Source organism: Passer domesticus, chromosome 9 (assembly GCF_036417665.1).
Source record: "Passer domesticus isolate bPasDom1 chromosome 9, bPasDom1.hap1, whole genome shotgun sequence".
NCBI classification, from domain to species: Eukaryota; Metazoa; Chordata; class Aves; order Passeriformes; family Passeridae; genus Passer; species Passer domesticus.
Window position 1 is genome coordinate 38,139,341 of NC_087482.1, and position 22,442 is coordinate 38,161,782.

Genomic DNA, 22,442 nt, shown 5'->3' on the forward strand with positions numbered 1-22,442 from the left:
ACAATAACAGCAACGAGCTCTATTAGTAGTATTTGATAATGCAAAAAAAGTTAATGTTCACTGAAAGCCAGGTGTCAGCACTGTTTGATTGTTTACCAACACAGTCATAAAGAAACAGAGTTATTAAAGGATCTGAAATCACTCAGTAATTCAGCTGCTGACGTTGATGGATGGAACTTGGCTGTTCCTCTTTGCTAAAGCTGCTGACTGGATAAATGTTTTATTCATGGAGCCCAGGGCAGGAAGGGATGCCAAAGGTTTAAGAATATTTTAAGAAACTCTTTGAGATGTCAAGCAAGTTAGCAGGTGTTGTTAAGCAAAGGAGCTGAAGTACTACATTTAAACATAACTGAGCTCTCAACATATACAACAACAATACATCAAAAGCCAGGATGCAATTCTTGTCTTGAGCAGTATATAGAATGATGAGTTGGGAATACAAGTCCTTTTATTTCCTGCACCTTTGTACCTTCAGTCATCTCACAGCCTTGTCTCTTTGAGCATTGTTATACCAAAGGGAATTTTCACACATCACGCTGTGAATTTAGGCTTGGAAACAAATAAATATTTAGATACTAAACCCTACAAGGTCACATATTTATATCAAGGACAAAATGTGGTGACAATGTTCATGGAAATTGCAGCCAGGAACAAACAGTTTGGGTCAGAATAAATGAACTCTGCCTGACTGTTCAGTGGGAGGAGTTGTTCAAAATGGTAGTTATCAAAAGGCTCTTATCAAAATACAGTGTAATGAGAAATTTCTCTATCCTCTTCACCACCCCCTTGCCTTCTGTTTGTCCCAGGGCAATGTCTGCCAGCAGCAAGTCTAGAACTCCTCATCTTTTTGGTAGAGTTTTGCAGCAGTGAAGGACTGACTTGTGATTTAAGTGATTATTTTAAATCCCTTGATTTTGTTTTACAATAATTCAGATCTGGATCCATTGTTGAATTTTGTAAAAAAAAAAATAAAAAAAAAAATTAATTCAAGGATCTGTTTTGAATAAAGAATTTTAATGAAGAGATCCTTACCCCCACAATCTCCTCACCGGGCAAGTGTTTGAATATTTCATAATCAATATTAATAACTTCTTTTAAGTTGCTGCAGTCTCATAAGAGCAGAACAGATGAGCTCTTGATGGAAGTGAACTGTCAGTCCGAACACTGTGACATTAGAAAATAGCTCCATTTCCAAATCTAGCTGTGTGAAATGTCCTTTCTTGCCAAGGGAGCAGCAAAGTATAGTTTAAATGTGGCTTATTATGACATCTCATGAGTATAAAAATTGGGAAGGGTATTAAAAATGAATAATTAAAACTGGAGACTGATAGATAATGGCAAATAAAAAGCAGGTAACTACTGCACTCCCACTGCCCTTTTGATTTGCAGAGATTCAGTGCTAAAGACCAAAAGCACATTTCTCATGGGCCCCTGCTAAAATTCAAATCCAATAGACTGACAGTGAAAAATACTGTCCAAAAAAAAGCTGTCAAGATGTATCAAAATAAGTCATAATATTACCTCCCTTTATCTGTCAAAGGCATTGATTATTTTCAATAGAGGAGCCCTCTGACAGTTGTTGAAACTGAAAAATCCTGTGTTGGAACGTTTTGGTTGACACATGTCACTATTTCTTAAACAGATAAGTAAAATATGTTATTTTTGACTCTCTGTAGGAACAAGTGTGTTTATGTAGTATTTTATGAAGGATAAATAATGCAGAAAGAAAGGAATATGCATTAGCACTGCATTTTCTCAGCTATTTGTTTCAGTGGGTATTTTGTTGCATCTTTCAAAAATGTTCTTTGCATAAAATAATGTGTTCCTTTGGTGGCTGTGATACATTGCAGGGATTTTCTAAGGTACCCTGAAGTAATTCAGATAATCACTGAACCATATTGGTGCTATTCTTGGTTGCAGCTGTCAGTTCACTGTTGACTAGGCTGAACTTCTGTTTCCCACCAGCCACATGTCCCTAGCAGTGATTCAGACATGAATGTCCTGCCAAATGCCAGCTTGTATTGCACATGGACAAACTGAGAAGGGCAAAATAAGGCCTGCATCTGGGACTTTCTGCCAGTTTTTGGAGTGAAACTGGGGCTGAACCTCTTCCCAAACTCCTTCTGTACCTGTCAGTTTTCAAGCCCTGGCTTACAGGTGTTGGCTTTGCAATCCTGCAGGGCGTGTTTAGCAGAAAGGAAAGTTTTCCAGCTCAGTTCTTCAGTTTGGAAATAGGGACCTCTTTCCAGCCGAAACCTTAGCAAATGGAGAATGCTTCCGGTATGGTGCCTTGGGAGGGGACTGTTGAGTGGCAGAGCCATTGTGACTTGCCAGCACCATCCAGAAGGTGAGAACTGGCTGAGGCAGCAGCAGCAGCCAGAGACAGGCTAATACCCTGGTAGACAGTTTATTATTCATTAGCACATATTGTACTTCCTCCTAAATATAATTCAGCCTACACTTGTATCACATTAAGGTAACACTAAATCTTTCTGTAATTTGAAGGAAATACTACTCCCAGCTGTTGCTGCAGAAGTGAACTAAACAAAATCCGAAGAGGTGCTAAAGGAACAACCATAAAACTCCAACTGCATTTGGCACACATCTCCTTTGGTGCTGTTTATCACAGAAGTGGTTGGAAGCAAAACTCTATGCTTATGAACGTGATGATTTTGTGCTCCTGGCATCTCACACCTTGGGGATTACTGTGCCAAAATGAAGCAAGCTCTCAGACTCCTCAGGAACTTGAGCTCTTTGCTGCTTGTGGGGGAGCGGGGTGACTGATGAACTGAGCACTGAAGTTCCTGGAGCAGGTTGTCGTGAGGGACACAACAGTCCAATAATTTGACTGCTGGTGAAAATGAGGTGCACAGGGACTGAACTTCAAAGACATCTGGGTGCCTAATTCTGTCTCAGTGTAACAGAAGTGGGGCCCTAAACTCCAGGGATGAGCTGGCCTGTGTAGCCTGGCTCTGCCTGCACCAACTGGACCTGAATGAAGGCCAGCCTTTAAACAGCTTCTCTGCTGCGAGCTTGTCCTAAGAGCCATAAGCTCTTGTCATTTTGGTTTGCATTTTTACAGCATTTAGTGGGATAAGGTCCTTACCCATGTGGCTGCTCAGGAGCTGTCAAGATGAATTACTATTAATGGTAACAATAATAAAAATAAACAAGTGTAAATAGGGATAGCGACAGGCTCAGTGTTCTGACAGACCTGGAAAGCTTTGATCTTGTGTTGGTAGAGATCAGGATGTGCTGCCTCCCCAGATGACAGGCTTGGGTGGAGGAAAGAAAAAAGAGCTGTAAACATTGCCTGTAAATTTGTGCTTCCACCATCCTCCTCAGACTCCCTCCCCCATTAGCTCTGATGATTTACTAAGAGTGTGTGTCTAAGTACCAGCAAAAAACCAACTCTGAAATTAACCCCAGCAAACTTACAGTCTCACACCTGACCCCAGAAGTATGCTGTGCTGATCATCCAAGTGGTAATAGATGGCTCAGTGTAAAGCAGAGGAGAAATGTGCCATTAAAAGGGAAGCAGGGGCTGAGCTGCTGAGTGGTGACAGCCGTGAAAAGACACAAACCAGCGTGGGGTTCTGACAGGGTGTTGTGTTCAGAAGATAGAGAGACAGAGAGAGGAAAAAGAAAAGAAGGGGTGTCTGTGCATATGGCCAAAAAGGAGTTTTAGCATAAGCCAGAAATTACAGTGTGTGGATGGGCTGCCTGTTGGGTGGGGAGTGAAGCACCAGCCTTGGGGGGCTGGTACTGCCCTAAAGCCTCCTGGATAAAGGGAAAGTGCTGCAGGAATCTGACTGGCAGCAGGTGCTGCCCATTGTCCATGGAAATGAACTGAGGACAGGGAAGGAGCCTAATTTACAAAGAAGTGGCAGACTGTAATTTTTGTCTATGTGCAGATTCGGTTTCTGAGCAAATCAGATTTATGCTTCTTTCAGACAATTTTGCTAATAAGCCAATGACTCAGAGCCCACAGCAGATGGGATTCTTTAGCTGAGGTAAAAACTATTGCTTTTGTCCTAAAAAGAAAGTTGCTATTTTTCCTTTCTAGAAAACTGATCTCTGGAAAATGTGATGATTTTTCCTTCCCATCAGAAAAACAGCTTTTTAAAATAACACTCAGCTATGCTTATGGACTCATCTAATATGTAGAAATTCTCATTAGAAGAAAGTTACTTGTGACAACTTAGTATGTCATATGCTGCTGAAAATATTATTTAAAATAAATTCCTTTAATTAATAATACCCCAGAAGCCACTGCCAACAGCCTCAGCACCAACTGGTGATTTGTGGTGAGCTCTGCAGGTGTCTGAACAGCAAGATGCCTTCCTGCAGGAGGCTGCTGCCAAGAACTTGGGAATATTTCTGTGATGGGAAGAGAGCTGTCTATCTGCTTCCATGCCTTTGGTCACTGATTTCATACCCAAGTGGAGACCAGTGAGGAGTGGAATTCCTTGGAGGTTGGTGTTGAGACCACAGCTGTGAATATTCCTGTTGGCTGAACCTCTACAAAGGCAGGCTGAGAGAGATGGGGTTATTCATCCTGGAGAAGGTTTTGGGTACCCAAAGGGTCTATGAGGGAGTGGAGGGGGACTTGTTACAAGGATGTGTAGTGATGGGACAGGAGGAAATGCATTTAAACTGAGAGTGGGTTTATATTAGACATCAAGAAGGTGAGGGTGGTGAGGCATTGGCACAGGTTGCTCAGAGAAACTCTGGATGCTCCATCCCTGGGAGTCTTCAAGACCAGACTGGATAGGAGAGAGGTGTCCCTGCCCATGGCAGGGGCTTTGGAAGTGGGTGATCTTTAAGCTGCCTTCCAACCCAAACCGTTCTGTGATGAAATCCTTGGAAAGGGACATCCATCTAGATGAGAAACTGATGAAGATTCCCTTCACTTCTCTTCTTCCCCTGTAGATGTTCAAAAATTTGATTCCCTCTAAAGTAATTCAGCTTCTTTTTTTTTTCTCTGACAGAAAAACATCCACTCTATAGGAAGTTTCTGATGGATGGCAGCAACCATGAATATATCATTATAAAAAGACATTCTGAATTCAAAAACCTTATGTAGTCTGAATTTCACTGAGGGGTATTTCTTTACACAGGCTATAGAAGTGTGTGGTACAAGGGGTGGTGAAACCTTTCCTGACATTGTTTTGTTTAAATCCCTTTGAAGACTGTCATGTTCACCTTTGTTGAAAATTGTGTTACAGCAGCCAGAGGAGGAGGGTTTGTTTGGCTTGGTGATGTGCATGTGAATTCACCTGGGAAGTGACAGAGGCTTTACTACTTCCCTCTTTGTAGACTTGTGGTGCAGGTACAGAAAGTCAAGGTTTGAGATTTTAAAATGGTTTAAAAATAAATTAGGTTTTAATTTATGTTATGATATATGCATTCTTTGAAAATCATGTCTCTGTGGAGAGCTTCAGTAATTACATATACAGACATTTGTATGGCAGGCACCCCTTGAGCCTGTACTTAGTATTTTATGATAATCTGAAAAAAGTAAGTAGCAAATTGCTGAATTTGATGCTCCAAAATTTAATCAAATCTAAGTGTGACTAAGAATTTCCTTTGAATTTACAAAGGCTGTATTAATCAAAATACTGATAATAAAATGCAATGTGAGTAAAAGGAAGTTACTGTTAATTGGATGGAACAGTTGATTGTCTAATGGGGTGAGCCTCAAAACAAAAAAATATCTCAAAGAGCTCAATGGAAAACATCTGCTGAGGTCTGAGCAGTGATCAGGAAAGCATAAATATAAAATGGCATGACATTAATTTGTTGAATAGAGGACAACACTGAAAATATGACAGTGTTGTTCTAGAGATGGTGATGTGGCCTCACCTTGAGAAGCATGCTTAGTTTGGTTACCCTAATTAAAAAATGATAGAGCAGGAAATAGAAAAGGTTCAGTGAAGGGCAGCAAACCTAATCAGAAGCATAGAAAATACTTTAGAGGGACGATTTGCATGCAGCAGAGACTGCAAAGGTTAAGTCTGTTTATTTTAGGCAGAGCAATACATGGGACGTGCCACTGAGAGACAGGCCGTGATGGATATAAATAAAACCATGGCTTTTTCCTCTCTTGGATAAGAAAGAGAGACATAAAATTAAATTTGAAGTCAATGCATTGAACAGCTTTGATAGGAAGCACTCTTAACCTAAGTTTTAATTACCCTGTGGGACTCATTGCCACAAGGCAGGATATTGAGACTGACAGCCTGGCATTGTTTGTATGATTGGCAACATCATCTCCACTTGGGTGGGATGCAGCTCCATCCCTTGCACTTTGGGCTGTGTGCTGCACGCAGCTTATCCCCCAGGCATGCTGGTATACAATTCTCCTTTATGGGATTTTACAGGGCCTTTTGAAGCAGCTGGCACATGTTGGTCTCTAGGCCATTGCTTGACTCCAGGACTTTGAATTCTGTGTTAGTGACAAGGACTGGGTAATAATTCCTGGATTAAAAAAAACCAACTGCAGATATTTGGATTGTTGTGGTTTCCCCCCACCTCACCTTTTGGACTTCCCTCTGAGTTGACTGAGTACATCAGCTTTGAGGAGAGGTTTTGGCTTCCCATAGAAGGTGTCCATTTGCCCATTCTGGATCGATTTATTTTGCTTTCTTTGTCCTCTTAATAGCTTTCATCCCTTACAGTCTTTAATTATTGCACATTTTGGACTTTTTCACTCCAAACCAGCTGCCATCAATAAACTAGTCCAGTAATTATTTCTCTGGCTTCAGAAAATGGCTATCGTGAAGTCAGAGGCAGTAGGAACAGGTGGGCTGCAGAATGCCTGTTTGATTTGGTAAACAGCATTAAAAAATTGGCACTCTGAGTTCCTCCCTGTAACAGACCAGTTCTACAGCTTTTGTTGATCACATGCTGCATGTTTTCTAGTGCCATAGCATACGTTCTTTGCAATTGCAAGACATTAATTGCTTTTTTGGTTTTCTTTTGAAAATGTAGAAAGTTAAAAACATAGGAAATATCCGTGGGATGGAAATCCTTCAAATGTACATTGGTGTTTGGTTGGGTAGAGCCCTTTGGGAAAAGGAAAATGTACAGATGGGTTGATAAAGTCAGAGCAGGCTGTGCCTGGGGTGCAGCACCAGCACAGATGCTCTGCTCTGTACAGCTCCAACTCTGTGCCCAAAAATTGTGCTCTAAGGTACTTTGTGCTTGTAGGACAGTTTAGCCTAATGCAGAGCTGGTAACGTGGCATGCAGGAGTCCTGCAGTCTGTTCTTGGCTCTGCTCAGGCCCCCTGGCTGAGCTTAGGGAAGTCACTGCAGAAACCTCAGTTCTTTCCAGAATGGGGATTAGGAACCTCCTGTCCTACAGAATGGCTCTGTGAGCTGCTGGGGAACAGTGAGACTAAATTTGGGGTGAGCTGGTTCCTGCTCCTCCTGAGGATGGGGCTGTGCATGGGGCCATGTCGGGGTGCAGTCACCCCCAGCAGCCCCCAGCGCTGTGGCTGCCAGCTTTCCTGCCCCTCACAGCATCACACTGAGCTTCAGTAGCAAATAACACATCTGGGCTTCTCTGTTCATCTCTTCTTCCTGTAGTCTCAGATTCTATCCCCTGTAACCCGTAAACAGCCACATTTGGAGGTGTTGTTTTCCACCGAGGCTCTCTGTAATGAGGTCCTGCAGAAAGGGCTTTGTAAGGAGCTGATACTGAGGGGCTCAGAGGAGGCCATGGCTAATGAGAGAAACAGTCCTGTTCCTAAATAAGATCTAGGGGACTTCAGTTCCCTTGCTATCCTCTCCACATTGCCTGGAGAGCAAACTTCATCCCTCTGGGAGAGGAGGCAGAAGCTGCTCCTCCTGAGAGCACTGAGCAAAATTCATTCTCCACTGCAGGTCACAAAGGAGCAAGTGAATAGATTCCTCTGTTATTCTCCCCCTGGAGTGGCTGAGAAGTGGTGACAGTGGATTTGTTCCTCCTGCCACTGCTTAGCATTAGGGTACATATGTGGGGATCCTGTGCCATGAAGGATAGGAGAGAAACTCCTGGGGGGCTCCCCCTGCCCCTCAGATGAGAGATTTGCTTCTTCCTAGCACAGCAATGTGGTGATTCTTCATCTTAAAGGCAAGCTGGATGACAAAAGTGGGCCAATACCAGCCTTGTATGAAACCTGGTGGATTTTAAACAGAAGAGAACTGTGTTCCTGCTCACACGGACATCTAAAGATCCTGTTGTTCTGCTTCCCATGCTAGCAGTGCAGCTGTTAAAGCTCTGGAACATTTTTGGACAAAGAGTACAATGTTCCTGCGAGACTTTAAAAATGAATTAATAGAACATTGATTTAACTCACTGGCTTTTTGCAATGCCTTTATTTCCAGGCAGTAAAAGTCTACTTGCCAGTTGTCCAGCCAGAAGCCAGTATCTATAAAAACCTGCCCCAGGCAGTTCGTGGAGGGCCTTGGTTAATTAAGATATGCATTATCATCTCTGCTGTGGGCTGCTTGTGAGAGAATGTAAAAAGCACAACTAGACAACTGTCTTTTCCTCCTGTTTTGAGACTCATTCTTGATCCCACTGTGATTGCCAGCAGCAGACAAGGAACACAGCCAGAAGAGTGAAAATTAATAGTGGTGACATCTGAAATCTCCATCCGTGAGCTTAAAAGCATGCCTGCTTTAGATGGAGCCTTTATTTGCAGGGGGCAGCAGCTCATTCCCCGAGTATGAGTGCTGGAAAATTTAAAAATAGAGTGTGAAGACCCCTGCTGCCATTCTGCACAAGGCTTCAGACAGCACGTGGACTTCTTTGTGATCATAAGGGATATGTCCTGTTGTCTATGTAACTGTGTCTGTTCGGGCATATGCATTCTACAGAGTGGCTGTTCTTAATAATCAAGGGTAAAATGGTATCCTGAGGAGTTTCTCCTCAAGTATTATAGGTGTTTGGTTCTCGACACACAGTTTTAGTGAATGAGAAAGCAGCAGTGCTTTGTTCTCAGGCTTCATCTTCCCCTTTGCCACCTTTCTTCTCTCACAGGAACTCTGCTTCCCTCCCTCTGGCTGACTTGCACTAGGGCATAAGCCATCCTTGTCCAGGGGACTTTCCCTGCCTGCACACCTTTTCTGCTGCCTGCCCAAAACCTCAGAGTGCCCAGGAAAGCCCTGCTGTGCATGTTTCACATTCCTCATGATGCAAAAGTGGTTGGGAGCCAGCTGGCCTGGGAATGCAGCAAGCTCCAAGCTCCAGCACATCAGGTGTACTCTTTTATTTGGAGATGAATGCATCAGGAGAGGTCTGCTGGGTATGGGCACGTGGTGCCAGTGAGATGCTCACTATCTCTTTCCTAGACCATCAAAACTTGTCTGGTTTCTTCAGCCTGCTATGGTTGAGTTGTGTTTGACCTAAAAAGGGGTTAGGGAGGGCTCTGAAGGCAGTCAGCAGCTTCCTGAGGCAGCTATTCCCCAGGGAGGAAGGAAAGCTCCTAAGCCCTGGATAAAACGCTCATCACTTAGACAAATGTGCCGAGATCCTCAAATCCTCCCTAGAAATAGGGGATTGCAATATTAAACATAATTATGAAATGTCTATAGAGCTGCAGCTACAGATGGAGCTTTATGAGTGGTTTGAAGTAATGCTGCACCAGCATCAATTATCCCCGGCAACTGCACAAAGATATTTTTAGGGTGATATTTTCATTTTACAGCAGCACTCGGTCACTTGCAGCCACCAGCCAGGTGCCACCTCACCATTTGCACCCCAAGCATGCAGTGATCTCAGCAAAGCCTGGCCTGTCCTGTTCTCGTGTCTCAATAATCAACAGCTCAGATGAACATTTTCCACTATCTTGGCACCTCTGCTGTCAAAATCGCTGTGAATGAGGGAGCCTGCCTCTCTTTTCCTGCAGCTGTGAATATTAGCTACAGAGTAGCACTAAATCTTGTTTAAGCTACAGTAATTCCACCCAGTGATGAATGTCACTACCTGAATAATTTGGGTAATTTCCTGCAGCTCTAGTGTACTAGCAGAGAAATGAATGTTAATTTACTGCTAATTTAGTATACTAACCCTTAATTAGCAATGAGCAAGCTCTGAAATATTTGATTCTGAAAGCTCATCAAACTTTTAACAGAAAAAAAAATTCTCCCCTCCCAGCTGAACTCTTCACTCTATTTGAGGTTATTAGCAAAATGCTATGGGTGTGCTGTTCATTACCTCTCACTAGGATATATGTGGCTGGGAACACCCCCATTTTCCACTCCTGCTGCAGAAATCCATTAAGAAGATTCTTGCTCTTATGCAATATTTTCAGCTGTGGTAGGGTATTGCTGTGTGCAGAGATGTTGTAGCTTTACTGACAGCCAAGATTAATCATGGAATCATTCAGGTTGGAAAAGACCTTTAAGATCATTGAGTCCAACCGTAAGCCTTACACTAATTGCACAGATTATCAATGACTGGTGTCTAAAGAGGTGAGAGAAGGGCTGAGTGTGTCTAATGGGCTGGGCTGGTGCTGCGGGAGGCAGCACATGGTTCTGTGGAAAAGCTGGATGTGACATGACAAGATCATCTCCCACTTTTCTCTCTGGGCTGTTTTGCTCTTTTCCAGTCAGGTCTGGTGTATCCTACTCAGTTCTATAGATTTTAATTTTATTCTTTTTGTATGATAATTTGCAGAATAAGGCACAGCACAGGCTGAGCAGGGGCCTGTGTGAGCAGAGCAGGGCATCACAAGCAGCCCTGCCTGTGAATGGAGTGTGTGCTTGGGGGTGAGTGCTGGTGGAAGGTGGTGGGGCAGGAGGAGAAGGGACTTGGGAAAGGAAATGAAAGAAAGATGTGCATGTCAGCTGAAGTGCTGAAGCCAAGCCAAGCACTAAGCTGGGCAGTGGGCCAGGACATGACTTATCTGTGCCTCTGTGTTGGTACTGGAGGAATTTTGCAGAGGAAAGACAGAACTGTCAGGTGAATTTTGCTGTTGCTGGAGATGAAGCCAAGCAAAGCCCCATAATGCTGGGGTGCTCAGCTAATTGTCCAGCAGAAATTCCCCCTGCTGTGCAGGATTATTTGTGTGTCATGTGGCCCAAAAGCTCAGTGATAAGTGGAAGAGGTTTCAATGGTGAAGAAAGACACTGTGTGCCTTTCCTGTCCCCAGAAAAGGTAGAACAGCTTCTGAGGGGAGAGAGGGTGGGAACTGCTCATGGTGTGGTTTTATGCCCTGACTGGAGACAGGTTACCCAGCACCCATCACTGCAACTTGATTTCCTACAGCAAAAAATGAACTTTCCTGTTTCAATCTTTGCAGATTTATCCTTCCAAAGTGCACTCCTGGTGTGGGCTGCTTTGATGTTTCTGCCTGGGACCCCAGTATTTACCTGACATTTGTCAGTCCCCCTTGTTCTACTTTCCCTTCTGCCTCTTAGGCTCCTTTTCTGGCCTCCCATTGGTCACTTGGTGTGACAAGGACTGAATTTCTAGGGATTATCAAAAATGTCCTCTGTAATACAGGGTTCACTGAACAAAAATCAAGTCAGTCGAATCTTTCAAGAAGTTAGTGGGAAGGTGTTCTCCTGGAAATGACCAGTGCTGGATGTTCAGAGAAGTGGCCGTGGCAGATGAGCTCCAGTTTATCTGCTCTGAGGTTGGGTGTGTGCAAATTGAAGCCTGTCCAGCTGGGCCAGGAGCTGCTGCAGCTCCAGAGGGGCCAAACCCACCAAACTGCAGAGTTTCACAGCCTTGCCCAGTGCCTGGGCAGCCCCTGGCAGCACACAGCTCCTTCCTTGCATCCACAATGCCATGTTCCAGGTCCTCCCCACTGCCATGAGAGCAACTCCAGCTTCCTCGAGAGGAATTCACAGTCAGACAAGTGCAAAAGATCTGTGCTGGGAAAGGAGCCCTTTCTAAGCTGGGGGAAGCTGTTGGATGACAAGCTGTTTTAAAATGTCAGCCAACCCTCTACTGACCATGACCCTCTTCCCTTCTCTCCCTCTGTTTCCCACTGTGTTTGTTGCCCCTCCTCAGGTCTCACGAAATTTCTCTGCAGCTGATGAACAACACAACAGAAAATCCAACACTTTTCTTCCTTATGTAAATGCCCCCATTCAGTGCCAGAGGGTACATTTCACCCCAAAGCTGACACCAGCACATGGATGACTCTCTTACTGTCAGTCCTTCATAGAAGTGCATGCTCAGGGGCTGAGATATACACAGATTTATGCAAATTCTACATCTTCCTTGCAGCAGTTCTCACCACTTTCTTTGCAGCTCATGTAGCTGTTTGGCAGGATAAACACCCAAATGCCTGGTTGTAATCCATCAGCATGGCAGGCACACCTCTTCCATGTCATTTTTCTGAGATGTTCTCTGTCTTTAGGAGATCAGCATTGCTCCATTAGTTGCTCCTCTGCTCCTGCCAGGAGAAGTGGGGAACTGTTTTATTTGCATATTAGGAAAAACAGATGAAAAATGGCTGTGTGTGCCTTCCATTCAGCTTTCTCTTTAAAACTTTTTTTGATTTGTTGAGCCTCTTCTTCACAGACTATAGTTTTCTCAAGGAAAATTTTGTCATTGCTAAATGAGCCATTCCACAAAATAGAGAAGAGAAATGTTGCCAGTCTGTGATCTTCTCCTGCACCTCTAGGCAGAAAATGACTGTGATGTTCTTGCACAGGTAAGGGGGATACATTCTCCACCCCACTTGGTGCTGCTGACCTTGTTGGAGAGCCAAACAACCATCTCTGTGTGCCTCTTTTTGGGAGGGGCAGATTCTTTACAAGGTCTATTCTTAACAGCTATTTTTTACCAAGTGTGAGCTGGGAGAACTCCTTACTTAGTCTTGTCTAGTTAGAGGCATATAAGAGCAGAATCTGACACCAAAATTAGCACTTAAAATGCATTATTTAAAGAAGTATGCACTTCCATATTTATGTGATGGCTGTTTTACTGCTGGAACACTTTAATAAGGGCATACATATTATGCTTTTCTTATCTGCACTGTTTTATTTTGACTCAAAAGCTGAGACTCACCTGACCTGATGTAGTTGTGTTCATCTTAATTTGAACATGTAGTTTCTACCACAATCAGTGAGAAGAAGCTGGTACTTTAGAGATGTCATTTATCATCCAAAAAATAGATGTGTGAGAGCAGAGAGATGATTTCTAAAAGCACCTTTTCCATTCTTGTTCACAAAGGACATTTTGAGTTCTGGGCTTCGATGGGTCAAGTCTGTAGTAAGGTGAATACTACCCCACACCAGAGTCTTCTGCAGAACTCCAGGAAAGGAAGGGCCCTGGTGAAGTCAGGAGGAGAAAACTTGAGTTTACCACATGAAAACTCTTGTGTGTATGTGTGCCTTCTTAGTTGCTGTTTCATGTAACAGATATCTTTAGGATCTGTTTCACCACAGCCAAAGAGGGACCAGTAGTCAAGTTTACAGAGTGAGAATTGCTAACCCTGGAAACAGTGATCAAAGTAAAATTTAGAGCACAAGTTAGATAACCTGTAGGATGGAAGAAAGTCTAATGCACTGTTGTGGTCAGAAGTTACAGAGCAGATAATTGTGTATGTTGACAGGACTCTCAGTAAATTGGTGCTGCCCTAATATCTGTCACTGGGTGCAACTATGTCCTGAGCTTGAAAAGCATGAAGAGATGGAACAGCCTCAGAGGACCATCAGGGAGCTCATGGCCTGTTTTCATTCCCATTTAATTGAGAAAGTCTGGAAGATCACAGCCCCAGTAATGAAAACTCACTCACCATCTGTAAGTTCTTGTATAGGGAGCAAGGGCTTGCCAAATTGCCCTTGATCCAGCAGAGGGGAAGGCCAGCAGTGGGTGGAGGATGGAACTGAACACATCAGTGGAGGGAAGGAGCAGGGAGCCCCTGGTACAGCACACCCTGATGGCACTGGCTTCTGATTCACTGCCAGTTTTATAATCAGGATGGGGTGTTTTTCCAGAAGAGCTGCTGTAGTTCAAAGAGGAATTAATTCAGGGAAGTTTGTGCTGTGCAGTAGGTCAATATAGCTGATCACAACAGACTCTATGGGAAAAAGGACTTTGTCTCCATAAATCATGGCTGTGGTTTCATCCAAATGGTTTGGAAGCATGCTCTTGTTTACTAAGCTGTAAAGTCTTTAAGCAGAAATTTAAATTTTCTTTCTGGAAGCTCTTTAAAATTGATTCCCACAGTAAACCCAGCTTCAGGAAATCCAGGACAATGCCAGTTAATTAATTAAGGCGATTAACAAGTAAACTGGTGCTTCCTTTGGCTGTGGGCAAGCAGTTGGTATTTTAGCAAACTTTTCCTCATAATAATAGTAATATTTCTTGGGGCTGTCACACTGTCCTCCCCCACCTCCATCCTTTCTCAATTATGATTCTCTTCTTTTGATCATGGAAATGTTTTTTTCTTTATTTTTTTATTAATCTAAAATATGCTGCTTGGAGATGACATTTTGTGAAATGTTCATTTTAATTATACAGGGATGGTTATCACTGCAGGGATGTTGGCACTGGGTTTCGATTCAAAATCCTTCTTTTCTGCTGATTATATTGAGAAAGCTCTGCGAGCCTTAGGCACCTGAAAATTGTAATGCATCATTGTTCACTAGTGAGAGCAGCAGGGAGCAGAAATTAAAGCTGAAGTGGGAGGGCAATGTGGTGGCATCTAAATCAGCAGTCCATGAGGACGCTGGGCAGGCTGGCAGGCAGGTGAGCTGCTCCTGGGGGCTGTTCCCTGTGCACACACCAAGGGACCAGGCTGGTGGTAGTGCCCACCTGTAGAGGCCAGAGCCACGTGTCCCTCCTGCTTTGTTGGCTGCTAAAAGTGAGGGAGGAGTGGAGCCATGAAGGTTTTCCAGCTGGAGGAGCATGAGCACTACTCCGTGCAATGCCTGCCAGAGCTCATGGCTGGCTGTGACTGTTTTGGCAGGGGTGTAGCCAAGCCTTGGGGTGTAGCACCAGGTCCCCACACAGCTGCAGAGCTGTGCCCCAGCTGTGTGTGAGGAGGGCAGGCCTCCATCCTCTGCTTGCTGCTGCCATCAGCCCCTCGGACACTCCCTGGCGGAGATTTGCCTTGCCAGCAGCAGGCTGGCACAGAGCTGATACTGGGTAAGGAGTTGCCCTCTCAGGTGCACAAATAGAGGTTTCCTTTTCAAAAGACACTCTTGTGGCAGTGGTGTTTACTCTGGGCCAGCCTGCTCCTTCCTGCACATCTAAAACTTCTGGAGGCTTTTATCCATCTCAGTGGGACTGCCTGAACAGCAAAGTGCTCCTTGACACAGGTAGGGGTGGTGTGATCTAAGCACACAGCAGCGACTCCCCTCAGCTTACTGCTTTCATGAGGATATATGAAAACAAATGAGACTGGAGCAGTTTTTCATGTACCATGCCCAGGGCAGACATGTGAGACCTGCCCTGGGACTCAGACAGGCAGCAGTGGCTCTCACCCATCCCACTGGATCCAAAACATGAACTGTGCTCATCCCTAGGCATGACTTTAAAACATTATTGCAGTTCTGAGAGATCCCCCCTGTCTTCAGATAAATTTCCTTGGTGTCATTGCCTGAGTTTAGGTTTGGCCCAGGGTACCCACATTAGCATTTAGTGCACAGCCTGTCTAATGGATCCCACAGCCATAAGGGTTCTTACACACTGCACTACAGGCTCACAGGGAACTGAGACCTGAACTTAATGCTGAGCAAACATCTGACTAATGGCAGCCCCTTCCCTAAGGACTTTATATTAAATAGATTCCTCTTCAGATTATTAAAACTTCTGGTTTGCTGCTCTAGGTGAAGATAGAGCTCAGTAAATCGTGCACGTTTTGGATCTGTAGTAAAAATGAAAAATTGGTGAGGTGGAATAAGCAGCCATAGTTGAGTGGCCAAAAAGAAATACTCTGTACTCTGAAAAAGTACTTAGTTTAGTTTTAGTGCTTTAATTTTTAAAACTGTCCTGTCTTTTAAAAACTTATCTCAATATTTAATTTTAAAATGGCATTTTAAAAATTAATGGTGCTGACAGTTTGTTTCCTTTTTGGGGCAAGACGAAAGGGAAGAGAGTGACAGACACAACTCATTACAAGTCTTTTTTGTCCTTTCATTTTTGCTCTTCAAGAAATTTCATATTCAGAAAAATTAATAGATCTCCACTGGAATAAAAACATAAAATGAGGCCTGTCTGTCTAATGCCACCCCACTGTTTTACTACCATGGAAAAGAAATAATGAATTTCATTCATAAATGTGAAAAGTGACTGTAAGTACTTGGTGTAAGCCACCACTGTTGCATCAGGCAACACAGGCAAACTGAGCTATTAACTGAGATAAAGCTGCACTAAAGGAAGGGGTCATTAGAAGATCAGCTGAAACTCCTTCGTTATTAATGAAAACTACTTCTATGTGTAAAAAGACTCCAAACATCTTTTAAAGGATGAAGCCTCTATCACTCGGGGAAGAAAGCTCAGAAGTGAAAAGGTAACTCTGAACCCTTTTTGTCTTAACATCCTTGTGCAATAGGATGTTTTGCCTGACTGATATATCAGAGTGGGAGGGGGGTGGGCAGTGAGGGAGCTGCCATCACACAGCAGTTCCAGCTGGGCTTTCAGGAGAAACAGATTTGCAAAAAGGTCCAGGATGGCAGAGTGCAGCTCCACAGGCTGGAGTGTGAAGGGCAGTGGGAGGATGCTGCTGCCCTGAGCAGGGGATTACAGGATCCCTTTGTATTCTAGGGGAGCATAAAGGGCTGGTTGGGGAAGAAAAAAGAGCTGGTGCAGCTCAGGGCCTCATCTGAAAGCCCGTGGTGTCAGTGGGAGTAGCAGAAGAAGGGCAGAGCTGCCTGACAGCCCCTTCCTTGTGCAGTGCCCTTTCCTGCAGCTCCACAGCTCCTGCAACTTTGGTTTGTTATAAAATGGAAAAGAATTATTAGCTAACTACGTGGAAAACTAATTAACCTATTGTAGCACAAATCCTGGCTTTGCTGTTAATCTCATTCAAGGATTCCTTCTGTCCTGTTTGGCCTGGAGATTAACACCAGGAGCAGCATGAGCTGGAAGTGTTCAGCACCTTTGAGAAAGAGACCACATGCAGGTAGCCTGCATTAAGGGATGCTGGAAAGTAATCCCCTGGCACATTAGCTCATGGCTGTGTGTGTTGGCAGAGATCAAGCCAGCAGTTCATGCTGAGCATCTGAATTCACAACAAAACCCAAATTCTGTAAAATAATGCTGGCTTTTTTAAATCCATATTTATTTCCTGCTTTCAGGCGCTTACGTAGGTATTGATCTGATCAATGTGAGTACCCTTTTGGACAAACAGGCTTCTTAAAATGCCTTAAAAGCTTCATTATTAGGATAATGGAACCAAAGTTAAAAACAAATCAAACAATGCACGTGTAAAAGGTTTCCCCCAGACAGCTTGAAAATAAATTGAAAACAAATTCAATTAAAATAACAATCAACCTTTTTGTTCCTTCAGTGGTGTGATTTCTCTGAGGCAGGTATACAATGATAAGAGATTTCTTTGAAATGCTGAAGATAGCAAACCCATAGGCAAGCTATGACAGATCAAAGCAGTATTTGTGCTAAAGAACAGCCTGCTACTATTAAGTTTCAGGGCTGAAATGTTTCTTTTTTTTTTTTTTCCTTCTAATTTTTTTCCTTTTCAGTCCCAGATGCTTTTGCATCTGTTACTGTTCTTTCCTCATGGCTTTTACTTCACTAAACCAGGCCCTAGATCTTGACCCAAAGGAAATGTCTTGTCAGAATTTCTTTTTACATGTAGCATTGTACATTCTGTGTTCTATATGACCGGAAGTTTCCTTTTTCTCTGCTTACTTTGTTACCCTTGACCTGGGATTTCTTTGTGCCATTAATCTTTTACACCCCAGCTGTAATGGAAGTGGGGCTGTGCTTGGAGCAGTGTTGGGAAGTGATGTGGCCAGAGGCTGGGCTGCGCAGCAGGGACTGGTCCTGCCTGGCCCAGGAGTGGTGTGCCAGCAGTGCCAGCAGCACTGGGGCACTGAAAACAGGCTGCCAGCTCCTGTCATGGTACCCTTGAGGAGGTTTTGCTGTTGCACATAGAATTTCAAGTGGGCTGAGGATTTTGCTTCTCTGTTATTTGGCATCGTGCTTGTGACCCCACATCTGCAGCATTGTGTGCAAAGGTGAAAGTAATGAAGGCAGCTACTGATGAGCTGGGTTTTTTTTGTAAATGATTGTGCTGTATTTGCTCAGAGCAGTAAGGACATCCAGTTATTTACTGTTTTGTATGTGCCACAAAGCACCTTGGCCTTGCAGCCATTCTGGAAAAAACACATTTTCTGTTTTAACCAAGCCCTGGCGCTGCAAGAACCATCCTTGTATTATCCATTGATGAGGTGCCCCTTGGGGTTGCCCATGTAGTGTGTTCCTGTAAAATAGGAGCCTCTCAGCCAGGCTGGTGCTGCTTTGAGTAAATTACAGTGCTATCTACAGAGAGCACATGATGCTGTTTGCAGGAGAAACTTGCTGGTTTTGTTCACGCTTTTTGTTGCAAATTTGCTTGATGGCTACTCTTCTCTGCAAAGTACCTTTTAGTCTTGAAGAAGCTGATGGGCTCTCTGTTTTGAAGATCCACTAAAATGAGGTATGAAATACTCCCCTATTATCTAGTGTGTGTTGGGACATCATGTTCCCAGGGCTGTAACCAGAATGGGTTTGGATTGGTACTCTGCATGAGGTGAGTGTTCAGTTCCCTGTGTTGTCAGTGCACTGATTGGCAAGTAAGGGCCTATTACACTCTTTTAGAATGAGCAGAGGATTAGAGGGTTGAGGGCCATATCTTCATCTCCTTGTTGCTGCAGAAATATAACCTGCTCCAAGAGCACCATGTTAGACACTGCAGGAAAGTGCTAATTGGGACAGGCTTGGATATTAGGGCAGAGCTCTGTAGTTTCATGAAAGCCAGACAAGGAGTTGGTTTTGCAACACTGATTTCAGCAAGCATTTTTAATTCTTCAGGAAAGCTGTTTCACTTGCTAGTTCTGTGCAGTGGTCAGGTTTAGAGCTACCTCTTATTTGGCTTGAAGGATGGGCTCACAGAAGTGTGGTTGTGGTCAAAGGAAGAGCCTGTCTTGTTCTGAATGCAAAGTATACTCCTTGTTATTCCAGGCACAGTCACTTCCACAATCACAGATTGTCTTTGGAGTCTTCACAATTGATTTTTATGCCCACTAATTACTGCCATGTCTGTTCCTTGGAAACCATGGGCAGTGAAGGTGCAGTTCATGGGCATTGAACTAAGTACAGTTTACATTGAGATGAGTTAATATCTGGAAGAATATTTGATTTTTAAATAGCTGAAGAGGTCTTGCAAGGTTGCTTGCTACTTTAAAAAATACTATGGTTGCAGTTACTGTTCTGCAACTTTGCTGTTTCTTTCCTCTTCACTACATGATCCAATCAAACTGCAAATCAGCTGGCACCAATTGCATATTACTCCAGCTCTGTGTTTTACTAGTTTTACTGAGGACTCCCAATAAAATGGGATTTTAAGATCATTTTGGATGACGTTTCCTTTCTGTTGACTCTTGTCAATAGGCCTGCCAGAATTAAAATATGAATTTGGGCTGGTGATGGGTTTATAACTGTGCTTGGATATCTCAAAGAAGAGCCAGAATATGGCACTAGTTGGGGTGAAAAAAATCACTGTACTGCATTCTTCTGCAAAAGCAGCCAAATCTGCAGGATTTTCTAGACTACCAGAATAAGTTCAGGTAACAGGAAGATCTTGGTAATTAAACTGGTTGTACTGGGTGAGAATCCAATGGGAATATTGTATGGGTAAGATACATGGTAGGGATATCTGATGGTGATATCTGTTCTATGGCTGCAAGGCAAAGGGAAGCAAAACAGGTATTGGGTTTATTCTGCTTTCAAACAAGTTTAATTTTTCCTAAGACTCTGTTTCTATACCTTCTGGAACATTATGCTCCTTTCAGTGATTGTCAAGCCTTTCTTTTTGAACATGCAGAACACAGATTTGTATGAAATTGATGGGAGCACTTGTGATTAGGAGATAAACCCAGGCAAGCCAGCTCTTAACAGAGTCTTTTCTTTGGTTAACTCAAATCTTTGGACAAGTTTGAAATCTGAATCTCAATCTAAATTTCACAAATAACCTTTACTTTTCAAGTGGCTGAGCCAATGTTCCGGGCCCTGCGAGCACTGGCTCTGAATATCAAAGCTTGACCCCATCTGCAATGATGGAAGAGAATCAGTTTATCCTTCTCTAGAGTGTAGCCATTGCTGGGTGAAATGGCAGGAGGCTCTTTTTAACAGCATAAAGCACAATTTTATATGGAGAGCGAATGATTTCACAGCCTACTCTGAAAGTAATTAACAGAATCAGGGTGTAAACACTGGCTTCTGTGCTCTCTGAAGTAAACAAAATAAGAATTTATGCTATTGACCTTGTTAAGTAACTAACATTTTTCCTCCCCTGCAGTAGCTTTTGCTTTCTCCCACAGTTCAACCCCCCCGAGCCTGAGGCCGCTTGCTACACCAAAATGTTCAATCCCACATTTGAATAAAGTGAATAAATCCAGCCATACTGCTAAACATATGGTAAGTAATAGCATCATTAACAATAGCATAGTGCACATTTGACAACTGAAGGGATTTGGCTGCTTTGTGCCAGAGGAGTGACAGCAGAGGAGCAGTCCTGGCTGCTCCTGCCATCCTGTCCTGTCCCTCCCTCTGCCCCTGCCTTGACCTGCTTGAAAATTTGAAAAGCTGCCCATCTTCTTACCAGTGACTTGGGCTCTTATCTTACACTGTCAGCTGTGAGGCTCCATTTCACCTTAAATGTTGCTGTTTATTCTGCACAGGTGGAGATGAGAGTGTGGAGAGGAACAAATAAATGCCCTAAGCATCTGGTCAGGGCGATTGCTCCAGGGGATGCCTTGGCCCTGTCTGTCCATCCATGGCTGAGCACTTCTTGTAGCATTCAGACAGACTGTGACACTCCAGGGAAACCAAAATGTCCAGCTGCTGCAGCATGGTCAGGAGCAGAGAGAACTGGAACGTGGTGTGTTCTCAGCTCTGAACTAAGGGACTGGCAGCCTGGGCCGTGTGGGGGGATTGTTGCAGTGGTGTGTGTTAATTTTGAACCTCTTCAGGAAAAAGCACATCACTTCCTTCACGCCCTCCCTGGCCTCTCCTGGAGGCACAGGGGCTGTTGTGGCAGTACAGCCCCAGAGGATGTGCACAAGATCCTGCCTCTCCTCTGCCCGCAGTGCTCCTGGTGGCTCCCTGCTGCAACATGCAGCCTTGCTCATGGGTTTGTGGAGTGCTCTGGCCCCCAGAACCTCAGGTATCAGTGTGGGTTGGCAGCCACTCTTTGCTGGCTTGTTCCTGGCCCCTGCCTGCCCTGCTCCATCTTTGCTTCTCCTCCTTGCTGTCTCTCATTTCCCCTTCTCTCCTTATCAGCTTTGAAGTCCATAAATGCATCAGTCCAATCCCTGCCCATCTCAGAGCTGTAGACCCAGGGAGTTACCTCAGTTCTTGCAGGAAGACCAGACTGGTGCCTTCTGTCCCTCCAGGGGCAGCTGACATTGGCCACTGTCACTGCCCATCACCCTGGGGCCTCAGCAGCAGGGCGCCTTGTGCATTTGTTTCAGAAATGGTTTTATTTTGTACCTCCACGTTGTTGCTAGTCTGGTGCCTCATGAAAACACCCACAGCCATATAAAACTTTTCCCTTTTTGATAGCCAGCTTTGCTAATTCTTTTAGACTCTTACCCCTGAAAACAGCAGATGGCTTCTGACCAAAAAGTCACTCTATCAATATAATGCTTAATGCTAGGGGATAAGACTGCTGCTTTACTATGCATCCTGGGTGCACAAACCCAGTTCACTTCATCATCTCTGAGCTCCCTTCACTTGCCACCTGTTATCCTGCTCCTGTGGATCAGTGTGCTCCCAGGGAATCTCTGTTTCCAGTGCTGTGGTGGGCAGTGCTCACTGCTCACCTGCAGCCTGAGCTGGCTCAAGGTGTGCAGCAGAGGCTTCTGCAAATGCTTCCTGCTGCAAGGGTTCTCCCCAAAACTTTGTCTGGCAATATTCATATCCCAAACTTCTGAGTTTAAAACCATCCCTGAGTGTTACAGATTGGTCACCAGGTCACCCAGTCCTTCTGTTTTGGTACTGCTCTCAAGCTCCGCTGGCTGCTGAGGTAAAAAACCTCCAGAAATTACATTCTTTTGCTTCTTTATTTTCAGCAGAACATTTTTTGTAAAAATCAACATCACGTTGCAGCATTTGCAATCCAGATGTTGGTGCTTTTTGTTAATGAAAAAAGACCCTGAAGTTAATTGACTGTAAGGTGATGATATGTTAAAATGTAAAAAACAAAGCCAAGAAGACCGTTCCTGTATTCTGCACTGGCTGAGCTCTTAGAAATGCAGGAAGAGAATA

At 44.0% G+C, this 22,442-nt stretch overlaps 1 long non-coding RNA gene across 7 annotated transcripts in view; it reads left to right on the plus strand.

Annotated features, from left to right (window-relative positions):
• Positions 1-22,442, plus strand: part of LOC135308118 (uncharacterized) — a 122,140-nt gene extending 99,698 nt beyond the window's left edge. For 5 of the 7 annotated variants that reach the window (XR_010368646.1, XR_010368643.1, XR_010368644.1 and 2 more), the window contains 2 exons: positions 20,495-20,591; positions 20,855-22,442. This is a non-coding gene — a long non-coding RNA (uncharacterized LOC135308118). Of the gene's footprint in view, positions 1-16,419; positions 16,465-16,984; positions 17,077-20,494; positions 20,592-20,854 lie in introns of all 7 variants that reach the window. The other 2 variants (XR_010368648.1, XR_010368647.1) reach the window with 2 other exon arrangements.